Genomic DNA, 14,905 nt, shown 5'->3' on the forward strand with positions numbered 1-14,905 from the left:
GGGATCTATGGCCTTCATGGACAATCTAAAAGGAACATACTACATGAAACCAGCTACAACCCTAATAGAACAAGTCAGAATGGGGCAGTTACTAGCAAAATGGGCCACAAACTTAAGGGAGAGATAGATATAAAATTTGGTTTGCGTCTAAACTCAGTATGAACACTCATGTGACCTCCAATTTAATGTTATTAGACTGCAATAATAAATGTCCAGAATCATACCAAGATGGTAAGGGGAGAGTGGTTTTTTTTTTTGTCTTGAATCTTACTCAGAACATACTCACAGCACTATATTCAATGCTAGGTAATAGAAATCTAAGAGGGGCATTGATTCAACAAATAATTATTGAATGCCAGGTAACATTCTTGATGCTGGGCATAAATATAGTGTAATTACTACATTTGTAGAGTTTAGTCTAGAGCAAGAAAGAGACTAAAACAGGCAAACAGACAAGTAGTTACGAATTGTCTCAGTGGCCTGCAGGAACGGAAGGGTGAGAAGGGGACAGACATACCAAGAAGCATAGTAGAGGATGGAGACAAGTGGATCTACCAGCTGTCCAGGGGCACAGGAAGGCCTCAAGTCCGCAGGAAAGTCTTATTGAAGAAAACCTCAGAATAACTAGGGTGCTTGTTTTATAAATGTGGAGTACCACTATGGAGACTCCATATTACATCACAAGTTACTGGGTTGCTTGGATTTGATCTACAACTCTAGGCATGTGGCCTAGACCATGACATTTCTCTTTTATTTTTTTTAAAGAAATGGATGAACTTTGACTTAATTTCCCTTTGAGACTGTAACAGAAAATGGTGCAATCTCCTACTTACACTTTTCTAAATTGGAGGAAAATGGCTTTACAATGTTGTGTTCGTTTCTGCTGTACAACATCGCCAATCAGTCATAACTAAATGTACCCTCCTCCGTTAGCCTCCATCCTACCCCTCAATATCATCACAGAGCACCAGGCTGGGAACCCTGTGCTACACAGCAGCTTCCCACTAGTTGTCTGTTTTACACATGGTAATATATATATGCTCGTGCTACTTTCCAAATCCATTCTACCCTCTCCTTCTTCAACTGTGTCCACAAAAGACACATGTACCCCAATGTTCATTGCAGCACCATTTACAATAGCCAGAACATGAAAGTAACCTAGATGTCCATCAGTAGATGAATGGATAAAGAAGTTGTGGTACATCTATACAATGGAATATTACTCAGCCATGAAAAGGAATGAATTTGACTCAGTTATAGTACGGTGGATAAATCTAGAGCCTATTATACTGAGTAAAGTAACTCAGAAAGAGAAAAACAAATATCATACATTAACACAAAACTCAGCAGTGGCCAAAGGATTGGAAAAGGTCAGTTTTCATTCCAATCTCAAAGAAAGGCAATGCCAAAGAATGCTCAAACTACTGCACAATTGCACTCATCTCACACACTAGTAAAGTAATTCTCAAAATTCTCCAAGCCAGGCTTCAACAATACGCGAACTGTGAACTTCCAGAGTTCAAATTGGTTTTAGAAAAGGCAGAAGAACCAGAGATCAAATTGCCAACATCCACTGGATCATCAAAAAAGCAAGAACATTCCAGAAAAACATCTATTTCTGCTTTATTGACTATGCCAAAGCCTTTGACTGTGTGGATCACCACAAACTGTGAAAAATTCTTAAACAGATGGGAATACCAGACCACCTGACCTGCCTCTTGAGAAATCTGTATGAAGGTCAGGAAGCAACAGTTAGAACTGGACATGGGACAACAGAATGGTTCAAAATTGAGAAAGAAGTATGTCAAGGCTGTATATTGTCACCCTGCTTATTTAACTTATATGCAGAGTACATCATGAGACATGCTGGGCTGGAAGAAGCACAAGCTGGAATCAAGACTGCTGGGAGAAATATCAATAACCTCAGATATGCAGATGATACCACCCTTATGGCAGAAAGTGAAGAGGAACTAAAAAGCCCCTTGATGAAAACGAAAGAGAGTGAAAAAGTTGGCTTAAAGCTCAACATTCAGAAAACTAAGATCATGGCATCTGGTCCCATCACTTCGTGGCAAATATATGGGGAAACAATGGCAACAGTAGCTGACTTTATTTTGGGGGGCTCCAAAATCACTGTGGATGGTGCCTACAGCCATGAAATTAAAAGACACCTGCTCCTTGGAAGGGAAGTTATGACCAACCAAGACAGGATATTAAAAAGCAGAGACATTACTTTGCCAACAAAGGTCCGTCTAGTCAAGGCTATAAGGTTTTTCCAGTAGTCACGTATGGATGTGAGAGTTGGACTATAAAGAAAGCACCCAAGAGTTGATGCTTTTGAACTGTGGTGTTGGAAAACAGTCTAGAGAGTCCCTTGGACTGCAAGGAGATCCAACCAGTCCATCCTAAAGGAGATCAGTCCTGAATATTCATTGGAAGGACTGATGTTGAAGCTGAAACTCTAATACTTTGGCCAACTGATGTGAAGAGCTGACTCATTGGAAAAGATCCTGATGCTGGGAAAGATTGAAGGCAGAAGGAGAAGGGGATGACAGAGGCTGAAATGGTTGGATGGCATCACCGACTAAATGGACATGAGTTTGAGGAAACTCTGGGAGTTGGTGATGGACAGGGAGGCCCTGCCTGCTGCACTCTGTGGGGTCACAAAGAGTCAGACATGACTGAGCGACTGAACTTAACCGAACAGAATGTAGAAAAGATACTGATGAACTTATTTGCAGGAAAACAATGGAGATGCAGACATTGAGAATGGACCATGACATATGACCTCTCTAAATCTCCCTGGGGCTAGTAGTGAATACCAGATGGGGTTAAGTATATGAAAAGCGCCCAACATGCAGGGTTTAAAATATGCATTTGCTAATGGCATGTGAATCTCATTATGTTGCTAAACTTGACATTGGGCTTTCATTTGAGACCTCTGAGGTTACTTTGAAGCAGGCTGTGTAAAAGCATAACTCAAAATTACAGGGTGAGTCACAGTGGTTTTTAGGAAACTGAAGTCAGATGTCACATCAACTGAAAATTAAAGATTTTCAGTTGAAAATTATCCCTTCAATTGAAAATTCAATTATGAATTTTCAAGTTGACAACAGAAAGGGAACCCAATACCATGCTCTGAAAGTTGTCAAGCATCAAAATCTCTCTCAGCATTAGTTTAAATGGCCCACTATACTGATTCAAATCAGGTTCTTAAGAATTACTGTTGGTTTATTAGTGTTTCTCAAACAGCCCAACTAAAATATGGGAGCAATTTTTAAAGCACTTTTCTTTAAATAGGAATTCAACTTTGAGCTCGAGAGCCAATGAACTTCAGATCAATGAAGAAATTGTTTGATAGTTACACACATTCTTTGAGTAACGAATCCCACTGATTGAAGTTTTATATATATATTATCATTGGATAAACAACATAGAAATGCAGTTGCTCAGATAGTACAATGGGCCCATTCAGTAGGCACTGACGTTTCCATTTATCAACTTAGCTGCTCTGGTCACAACCTGAATTACTATTCTGTTCTCATCAGTAGGATGGTAGGGTTCCATAGTAAAGGTTGTCTATCTACAACGCACACATAGATCTGCTAAGTCAGTGGTTTTCAACCATCACCATATCAATGTCCCAGCATTCTCATTTAGTTTGTGTGAGATGTGACCCAGGTTTTGAAAGGTCCTCCATGTGGTTCTTACCAAATTGAAATTTCCTAGTCCCTAACATCAGCCAATCCAAGAACTCCCTAAAAGCAGTTTCTTTAACCAGAATACCACGAACTTTATATTCTCTCCCACCAGTTCTTTCTAAATCGTTTTCCTTTCTATTATAACTTTGTGTTAGATTTTTCGTCAAACTTAGAACATATACAGTCATTTTAGGTGTTGGTGTCATTGTGAGTCTGCTGTTTCCTAAGAAGGGGGGTGCTAACTTATTTCAGTTACCACATATATTACTTGGTTTTTATGATGTTTCGAAGGTCATTCCCCAAAGTAACAAACGCCATTGTCTCCATTCTCTGAGGATGGGAACAAAATATGATCTAAAAACTTGTCTCGGTTTGGAAGTGATTAATGTAGATACTTATGATGAAGGAAATGAAAACAAGAAATCTGGATAAGTAATCACTGTTTCTACAAAAACAATTTTAACAAAAAATGAGCTTGAAACGGGGAGAACAAACTGATAATGCCAAGAGCAAATAAATTATTCTCTGAGATTTAAAAACAGACCTGTGATAGCATTTATAGTTTTGTGGGGGTTTTTGATTCATGACATTCCCAAGTATCACCAGCCGATGTTTCACAGGTCCTTGAAATGAAATTTGAGCGGAGAAGAGGAGGTTTCAAATCCATGCAGAAATGTGCCAGGAAACAGTGGTTTTTGACAGAGGAAACATCTCTCCAGGGTTTCATTAACCTAAGAGACACAACCAGTTTTTCTCCTTGTCATATTCCCTGGCCACACTAGACCTAAGAAACCATGTCAGAGGGGAACCAGGAGAGTCTGGGAACTTTGGACTCTGGTCAGGACTTTTCTTTGTCCCCAGCTATAGAAAGAGATGATTTCAGAGGACACCATCCTGACTTGGCCATAAAAATAGTTCCTAGTCTCACCAGCCAAACCAACTCAGCTGCCACTCCATAGAATTGGACTGTGTTTTGGAGTGTATAAACAACTATACCATTGCCACAGCAATACAGATATACACTACTAACCATGATCAAACACGCCTTTCGCTTTTCTGCCTTTAGCCCTGTATATCCACCTGGTCACTTAATGTTCTCAAACACCTTCCAATCAACTTCTCTAAAACTCAATCCACAAGACACTGTGAGTGTTCTTTTTACATTGTTCCCTATCTTTGTGGCTAACCCATCACCAAACGCTAGATTTGGGTATGATGATGAAATGAGTCTTCTCCTACCTGCATAACCACAGACTCCTGTCTCCTTTTCTTGCACTGATGAAAGAATGAAATTAGAACATTGTTTAATGCCATATACAAGATAAACTCAAATTGGACTAAAGATCTAAATGTAAGACTAGATACTATAAAACTCTTAGAGGAAAACATAGGCAGAACACTTTGACACAAATCACAGAAATATCTTTTTTGATCCTTCTCCAAGAGTTATGGACATAAAAACAAAAAGAACCAAATGGATCCTAATTAAACTCAAAAGCTTTTGCACAGCAAACCATAAACAAAATGAAAAAACAACCCATAGAATGGTAGAAAATATCTGCAAATGATGGGATCAACAAGGGATTAATCTCCAAAATTTACAAACAGCTCAGTTGGCTCAATATCAAAAAAACAAGCAACCTAATAAAAAATGGGTGGAAGACCTAACTAGACATTTCTCCAAAGAAGACATACAAATGGCCAAGCAGCACATGAAAAGATGCTCAACATAATTATCAGAGATATGCCAATCAAGAGAATATCACCTCATACCAGTCAGAATGGCCATCATTAAAAAAATCTTCAAGCAATAAATGCTAGAAAGAGTGTGGAGAAAACACTGTTGATGAGAATGTAAATTACAACCATTAAGGAGAACAGTATGGAGGCTCCTTAAAAAGCTAAAAATAGAGCTACCATATGATCCAGCAATCCCAGTCCTAGGCATATATCAGAGAAAACCATAATTTGAAAAGATACATGTACACCAATGTTCATTTAAGCACTGTTTACAATAGCCAAGACGTGGAAGCAACCTAGGTGTCCATCGACAGATGAATAAGGAAGATGTGGTACGTATACACAATGGAATATTATTCAGCTGTTAAATGGAATGAAATAATGCCATTTTCAGCAACATAAATGGACCTGGAGATTATCATACTAAGTTAAATCAGAGAAAGACAAATATCATTGTAACTCTTATATACAGAATCTTAAAAAATGATACAAATGAATTTATTTATAAAAGAGAAACAGACTCACAGACTTAGAGAATGAATTTACAGTCACCATGGGGAGTGGCGGGGAGGAGGGGATAGATTGGGAGTTTGGGATTGGCGTGTACACACTAATATATTTAAAGTAGATAACCAACAAGGACCTAGTGTATAGCACAAGGAACTCTGCTCAGTACTCTGTAATAACATAAATGGGAAAAGAATTTGAAAAAGAACATATAGATGTTTAAGTGAAGCACTTTGCTATACACCAGAAACTAACACATTGGTAATCAACTATATTTGAATATAAAATAATTTTAATGGAAACACTAAGAAACATTTCTTAACATAAGAAATGAAAATAATAATAATTTGCCAACCTTTAAAGCTGAATTGATTTTACTATACAGTTTCCAAGTCCATCATTTCAAAAATCAGAAACCTGGACCTCTGGAGTACAATGGTAGAGTAGTGCAAGTCCTTTGACCAGTTGTTCTGGTTGAAAAGAATTAAACCCAATGGCAAAAATATTTTTAAAATATTTTAAATGTGTGCATGAGCTAGAAATGATGTATGATTAGGCACAGTCCAAAAGCTAAAACATAGGAACCCAGAGAAGTAACCTGAGCATGGAAGTCACCCATAACTTTATAGATTTTACTGAACTAGATGAAATTCAGCTTGTTTTATGGACTGAGGGACATGGGAACAAGGAAAATCTCAGTGTCCACTGGATGGAGGTAATCCATTTAGAGATACCGCAGATTTAAAGGGGACCCCAATGTACCAAACCCTCAACGTACAGATGAAATAGAATTCAGCCTACCTGGTCTTGCCCTCCTCTGACTTTTCCACCTGAGGATTGCAAGGGAAATAGCCAGTTTTTAACTTCAGCACTGGAGAGAAAACTTTCTCCAAGGCTTGGTAACTTCAAATTGACCCTCCCTCTGCCTGAATTCATATTACCTGGTTGGTTCTGAGACCTCAAGGAAAGAAATTAGTTTACACTAGGCCCAAACTGAAGGTGGCATCAGTGACCAATGGAAACAGATGCCTCTCAAGAGAAAATCAGATGCCTCTCTAGAGAAAATCACCTTAAAAGTAGGTCTCTGATAACTTCAGCAAATTAAGATCCAAGACACAGAAAGCCACAGAGGCAAAAAGTATGGAATGTCCTCAGAAGCAATGCACCATGAGCAAGAGAGCATTGAAACAAGGCTGCCAATTTAGATGCACAGAAGTTCCCGGTATGAGAATTAGCAGAGAAAATATAAAGTAATATGTTCACTATGAGTAGAGAAACAGAATTGAAAGAATAAAAAACAAAGGAATATAAAAATTGCTAACAACTGAGCAATGGAGATTTTCTAAAAATGAAAATATAATCTCAAAAAGCTAAACTCCACAGGATGTGATGAAAAATAATAAAAAGAAAATTAAATGAACATGAGACTATGTCTAAGGAATCATCCAGGAAGCAGAGCGGCAGAATAATACAAATGTCTAATCCAAGATTCAGCATGAAAAGAGAGAGAACAGGGCATAAGCAATTTTCAAAGACATATCAGCTGAGTGTTGTTCAGAAGTGATGAAAGACACAAAACTACAAATTTAGAGAGTAAAAAAAAATTCAGGGAGAGTAAATAAAATTAAATCCATATCTAGGCATATCAAAATAACATTGCAAAAGAGCCTGTGGAGAGAAAAGAACAAAATAGAAGTTCTAGAACTGAAGATAGATTGACAGCTGACTACTTAACCACAATAGTGAGAACCAGAATACAGAGGAATGATCTTCAAGTCCTGAGAGAAAATGACAATCAGCACAGCGTGATGCATCCAAAGGAAAATCTCTTTTACTGAAGAAGGCAGATTAAAAAATCATTTCAGAAAAACAAAACGAAGGATTTGCCCCAGCAAACTCTCACTAAAAGAAAATGTCAAAACTTTTCTTGATTTTAAGAAAGGGAGGTTTACGATGACAGAAAAAATAAAGATAGAAAGTGGAAATGCATATTAATAGATATACATAAACACTGAATAAGCAATAATCTGACTGGATTAAACAACACAGAACCAAAATACCTAATAGTACATACAGATAAATCAAGAATATCTGGAGTGCTACATTTTAAAAGAAAATCCATTAAAGACTCAATATTATTAAGGTATCCACTCTGCTCAGAATTGATCTATGGATTCAACACAATCCCAGTCAAAGTGCCTACAGGCCTTTAAGACATATGGAAAAGGAAAGAGTCTAGAAAAGCTAAACCAGTGTTTTCCTTTTGCAAAAGCTAAAGGGCTCACTTTAGCTAATTCTGACTTCTTACAAAGTTATATCAAACAAGACAGTCTGGTGTTAGCATAAGGATGGACAGGGAGGCCTGGCATACTGCAGTCCATGGGGTCACAAAGAGTTGGACACGACTGAGCGACTGAACTGAACTGAGACGAACAGATAAACAGAACAGAATAGAGAGTGTAAAAATAGGTCTATATAGATGTGGTTAATTGATTTTCAACAAAAGCATCAGTGCTATTCAACAGAGAAAGGATTAATTTTTTTTTTTTCAGTAAATGGTGCTGGAACAACTAGATAAACCTACTGGGGAAAAAGTGAACCTCAACTCTATTCTTAGAAACTAATTCACGATGGATTACAAATCTAGATGTAAAACTAAAACTATAAAGCTTCTAGCAAAAGACATGGAAGACTATGTATCCTTGGAGTAGGTGATGATTTATTAGGGAAGGTACAGAAGTACTAAACATAAAAATATGATAAATTGACACTCATCAGAAGACATTATTTAAAAATGAAGTAAGTCATGGATTGGGAGAAAATACTTTATACAGATAGATAAGTAGAAAGATTTTAGATATATGAACATATTCAGATATACATGCATATCTGAATTTTCTGAAAATGTATCTGAATTTTCAGAGATATGTTGATATATACACACAAAAAAAATTTACCTGGCATATACAGCAAATCAATAGCAAAAAAACCAAATAATCCAATGGTTTAAAAAAATTTGCACAAAAGTTTTAAATAGATCTCTCCCAAAAGAACATCTTTGAATACCCAATAAACACATGAAAAGCTGCTCAACATGATTAGTCATCAGGAAAATGAAACTTGTAAAGAAGAATCATTTTATAGCCACTAGAATAGCTTTAATTACATCAGTATTGGTGGTAAGAATATAAAATTGCACAAGTATCTTGGAAAACACTTTGGCAGTTTTCTTATTGTATTAATCTATGATGGTACAAAATTCAGCAGCTTAGAAAACAAGACATTTATTATCTCAGTTTCTGTGGGTCAGAAATCTGGGTGCAATTTAGTGATGCCTCTCACTCAAGATCAATTATCAGGTTGCAGTTAAGCTGTGGGCCAGGGCTGTGATCTTTTCAAATGCTTGTCTTGAGGAAGATCTATTTATAAATGCAGTTGTTGGTAAGACTCAGCTTCCCGTAGACTATTGGATTGAGGGCCTTAGTTCCTCACAGGCTAATGGGCTCCCCCATTTTCTCAGATATGCTCAGCATAGTATCTCTTTGAGAAAGGGAATAAGAGCACAAACCCAAGATGGAAGCCACAGTCTTTTTTAAAGCTAGTCTCCTAAGTGACACCCTGGCACACTCAACTTGTGTAGAAGCAAACCACTATGTATACTTGCTCCTTGGAAGGAAAGCTATGACACACCTAGACAGCATATTAAGAAGCAGAGACATCACCTTGCCAACAAAGGCCTGTATAGTCAAAGTTATGGTTTTTCCAGTAGTCATGTATGGATGTGAGAGTTGGACCATACAGAAGGCTGAGCACTGAAGAATTGATGGTTTTGAATTGTGGTGCTAAGGAGATCAAACCAGTCCATCCTAAAGGAAATCAACCCTGAATATTCCTTGGAAGGACTGATACTGAAGCTGAAGTTCCAATACTTTGGCCACCTGATGCAAAGAGCCAACTCACTGGAAAAGACCCTTGTCGGTGGGAAAGATTGAGGGCAGGAGAAGGGGGCCGCAGTGGATGGGATGATTAGATAGCATTACCGACTCAATGGACATGAGTTTGAGCAAACTCCAGGAGATAGCAAAGGACAGGGAAGCCTGGCATGCTGCAGTCCATGGGGTCACAAAGAGTCGGGCATGACTTAGCAACTGAACAACATATCCAGCCCACATCTAGAAGATAGAATCACCTAAAAGCATGAATACCAGGAGGCCAGGATCTTTGGGGATTATTTTAGATGCTGTCTTAACACATTTCTTAAAGACACACCTATGCTATAACCTAACAGTTCTACTCATAGCTACTTATTTTAGAGAAATGAAAAACTCTATCCTCATAAAGATGTATGCAATATAGTCCCAAACTCAAAACAACCAAATATCTACTAACAAGAGACTGGATAAAGGGTGCATACTTTCAGTTATAAGCTGAATGAATTCAGAAGGGCTAGTGTGCAGCACAGTGATGACTATAGTTATTAAATAATGCTCTATTATATGTTTGAAATTTGTTAAAGGAGTAGATTTTAAATATTGTTACCACATGGGAGGAAAAGGTAAATATGTGAGGTGATGGATAGGTTAATTAACTGCGAGAATTGGTTCACAATATACACATGTATTAAAACATCATGTTGTACAAATATAGACAATGTTTATTTCTCAGTAAAAGTAAAAAACCTGTGCATTTCATTGTATGTACATTTTTCCTTAATAAAAAGTCATCTGAAATTTTTTTAAAAATCCAGTTATATGAGAGACACATCTAAAATATAAACCATACAGAATGGATGATATGTAAAAGAATAATGTGTTCAAGGAAAATACTGACAGTGAGAACAACTATACTAATAGGCAAAATGGCTTTTAAGGCAAAAAACAATATTAAGAAATACAACTGTTTTTATACATGGAATCCTAAGCTGGTGTGTATTTAATAAATACCTCTCTTTATAACTGATAGATCAAACAGGTATATATCTTGAGTTAATAGACATAGAACATAGCACCAACAACTGCATAACACATATTCTTTTCAGACAGCCATGAATATTTGTAAAAATTAACATATACTGTACCAAAAATCTAGTCTCCATTTTTAAATGATCTATTAAAGAGAATATTTTTAACTATCATAAGATTATTAGTTTAAAAATAATGATTAAAATATATAGTAGAAATATATACTAGAAAATCTTACATATTTAGAAATTAAGGAAAGTCCTTCTATAAAACTTACCAGAGGAGAAATTATACTAAAATGGCAAAATATTCACACCTACATTATTAATACTTCTTTGGTATGCTGCCCCCAAGATGCATATCCTTAAATAAAAATATTAAAAATTAAGAAGGCAGAACATTTTAATTAACTAAGGTGGCAACACATTTTAGAACTTACTTAGAATAATTCTGCAGTTCTATTTAGAACAAAAGACAAGGAAAATTCGAGCACAAGAAATAAGCATAACACAGGGTTGACAAAAGCAAAAGTTAGCTCTTTGAAAATATTAATAATTGACAGTACTGCTCAAGGGGAAAAGAAGACACGAATATAAATATTTGGAACAACAAAAGACATAACTACAAATGTTGGGGATGGTTTTTAAAATGAAAATATTATAAAAAGCTTTGCCAAGAAGTTTAAACCTCTTTATGAAATGAAAAAATACCAAGAAGAGAGATAACTTGCCAAAGTCAACCTGAGAAGAAGCATAAAACATGTATAATCCTATAATTAACTTTAAATGGAAAAATAGGTCATTCAATGTGCAGGTTTCTCAATGATTTTAAATATACAGGAGGCAAATAAATCTAATCTTTCATTAAAATTTTCAGAATAAAGTGAAAGAACTTGACAAAGGTATTGATGATATTTAATGACAGTGTTAGTGAAGTGAAAGTCACTCAGTCATGTCTGACTCTTTGTGACCCCTGACTGTATAGTCCCTGGAATTCTCCAGGCCAGGATACTGGAGTGGGTAGCCTTTCCCTTCTCCAGGGGATCTTCCCAAGCCAGGGATTGAACCGAGGTCTCCTGCATTGCAGGCGGAATGACAACGTTAAGCTAATACCAAAAATTGAGTGGATTATTGAAAAATTAACATAATTTACCACATTAATATATTAAGTATATTATCTCAAAATATGAAGAATAAAATGGTACTTGATAAAATTCACAGTAATGAATGATAGAAACTCTTAGCAAAACAAGAATAGAAAGGAACTCTCTCATCATGATAAAAAGTATTTCAGGGGGAAAAAAATAAAACCCTAGAACAAAAAAATTTTACTTAATGGTGAATTTTTTAAAGCTTTCCCTTTCAAGTCAGGAAAAGGCAAGATTGCCATTTCCTCACTTTTAATTAGCACTGTATTGGACAATCCTAGACAGAACAGTATAGAAAGTAAAAGAAATCAAAAGATATAAAACTGTCATAAAATAACTAGTGCCTACCAAGTAAACCTGGGTTGGGAAGATCCCCCGGAGAAGGAAATGGCAACCCCCCTCCAGTATTCTTGCCTGGGAAATCCCATGGACAGAGGAACCTGTCCATGGATTCCAAAAGAGTCAGACATGATTTAGCAAGTAAACCATAACAAGACAACCAAAATCAACCTGTGTGCAAATTTTGAAAAATAAGATAACTTGTTGTTGTTCAGTTGCTCAGTCATGTCTGACTCTGTGACCTCATGGACTGCAGCATGCCAAGCTTCCCTGTCTTTTACCATCTCCTGGAGTTTGCTCAAACTCACGTCCATTGAGTCAGTGATACCATCCAGCCATCTCATCTTCTGTTGTCCCCTTCTCCTCCTGCCTTACTCACCTAGGTGTTAACTATAAGATCAACATATCGAAAACAAGGAACAAAAGCCTGAATCTCAATATAATAGGAAAAAGCAGTAAGTGTAAGAGAAATAATTTTTTAACCAAAATATCATTTTCAGTAGACACAAGAGATATGCTGAATCCATGTAGAAAAAAAAAAAAAAGTCTAACTTTATTGAAATACATCCAAGAAAACTTAGTAGAGACAGATGAAATCATCATGGAGAGAACATAAATCCAACCAAAATTCCAACAGGTCTTCCTTCATTTGATTCTGAAATTAGGAGGTTAGAATAATAAGGAGTCCATGGAGAAGGTAATGGCAACCCACTCCAGTATTCTTGCCTGGAAAATCCCATGAACTGAGGATTCTGGTAGGCTACAGTACATGGGGTCGCAAAGAGCCGGACACGACTGAGCAACTTCACTTCACTTCTTCAATAAAAATAAATGAAAAAAAAAAAAAAACCTTAAAAAAAAAGAAAAAGGAGTCCAGAATGGCAGTGACTAAAAGACAAGGAAGGGAAAAGCCCCTGGCCCAAATTTGGCTCCTCTTTTTATGTTTTTTTTTGTTTTTTTTTTTTCCTCCTCCCCCGGGCCTACCCTATGTAAACTGGGCTAGCCAGGAGTGCTATTTGTTTTACCTGAGGTCCTCACTCTGGTCCTCGGACCTTTCTTTGTTCTAGTTTCGTGGGCTTTTCCCTTCCTTGTCTTTTAGCCACTGCCATTCTGGACTGCTTTGTCCTATTCTAACTACCTAACAGCTGTCTTGAAAAAGCAACATAAGAGGACTTGTCTTATGAAATGTAAAGAATTTAAAAGTTGTAGTAAGTTAAAACACTTAATTGTTATCACAGGGATAGATGAATAGAATAATGAAATAGACTAGAAAGACCCATAAGTGTCTGGCAACATCATTTATGAAAGAACTAAATATAGGCTTTTCAATATATGATGTTGAGATCCTTCACCTGCATCTGTTTTTATCCCAACCTCAGACCATACACAAACATGAATACCTAATAAATTTGAGACATAGCAAAACACGGAAGTTTTAAAAATAATATTGAAGAACTTTATGGTTTCAGTGTAGGGAAGGATTTCTCAAATAAGACACAGAAAGCACAAATGCTAAAGGAAAAGATAATAAAATTTTTGGCATTAAAATATAAAACTTTGTTCACCAAAGATGCTCAGCATAAAATGAAAAGATAAGTTACTGCCTCAAAAGAAGGAATTATCAATACATAGAACTGCTAAACAATTATTTTTCAGAATACATCAAGCATGATTACAATGCACACAATATCACAAAAACAAAAGACATCTCACTGAAGAAGAATCCCAAATGGCTTACCAGCAAATAAAAAGATGCTTAACTCCATTACTAAACTGGGAAATGCATATTTAAAAGATAATAGCATCCCATTTCACACTCATTTCATAATGAACAATATCAAATGTGAGCAAGAAATAGAATAAACAGAATAAATAGAATAAACTCTATATGTTACTAGTGGGAAAATAATAAAGCTGTAGATAAGCATACCCTAGGAGCTAGCAATGTCACTCTTAACCTGTGTGTCCTAAAGAAAATTTACAAATAAACACCGGGATCCACATCAGAAATGACTTAGTAGAAAAAAAACTTGGGATCAATCAAAATGTCCAGCAAAAGGATGGACAAATAAATCATGATGTGTGATTAACCCAAGGGAATTGAATAAATTACAGTTGGGCATGGCTGTTCCTCAGGAACAAACTGTTGAGGCCAAAAATAAATAAATCACTAACTGGAATCATTCTGTGCATACTCAAAAACACATGATAGTGAACAATTTATCATTTAAGCAGGCAAATGTAGTAATGTAATAGTACAAAGAAAAGCAAGAAAACAAAGCAAGAAAAAGCAAACAAAAACAAAACAAGCAAGAAAAGCAAAATTCATAGTACTAGTTACTCTTGAGAGAAGGAAATGGATTAGAATTAGGAAAAGGAGCTCTGCTGCTGCTGAGTCACTTCAGTCGTGTCCGACTCTGTGCGACCCCATATACGGCAGCCCACCAGGCTCCCCCGTCCCTGGGATTATCCAGGCAAGAACGTGGGAGTGGGTTGCCATTTCCTTCTCC

General features: G+C 36.5%; 1 protein-coding gene across 1 annotated transcript in view; it reads left to right on the forward strand.

Moving 5' to 3' along the window:
• The window catches only part of SGCD (sarcoglycan delta), a 426,046-nt gene that overhangs the window by 396,065 nt on the left and 15,076 nt on the right, over positions 1 to 14,905 (forward strand). The gene's annotated exons all lie outside the window — the stretch shown is intronic.

Source organism: Cervus elaphus, chromosome 9 (assembly GCF_910594005.1).
Source record: "Cervus elaphus chromosome 9, mCerEla1.1, whole genome shotgun sequence".
Classification (NCBI taxonomy): domain Eukaryota; kingdom Metazoa; phylum Chordata; class Mammalia; order Artiodactyla; family Cervidae; genus Cervus; species Cervus elaphus.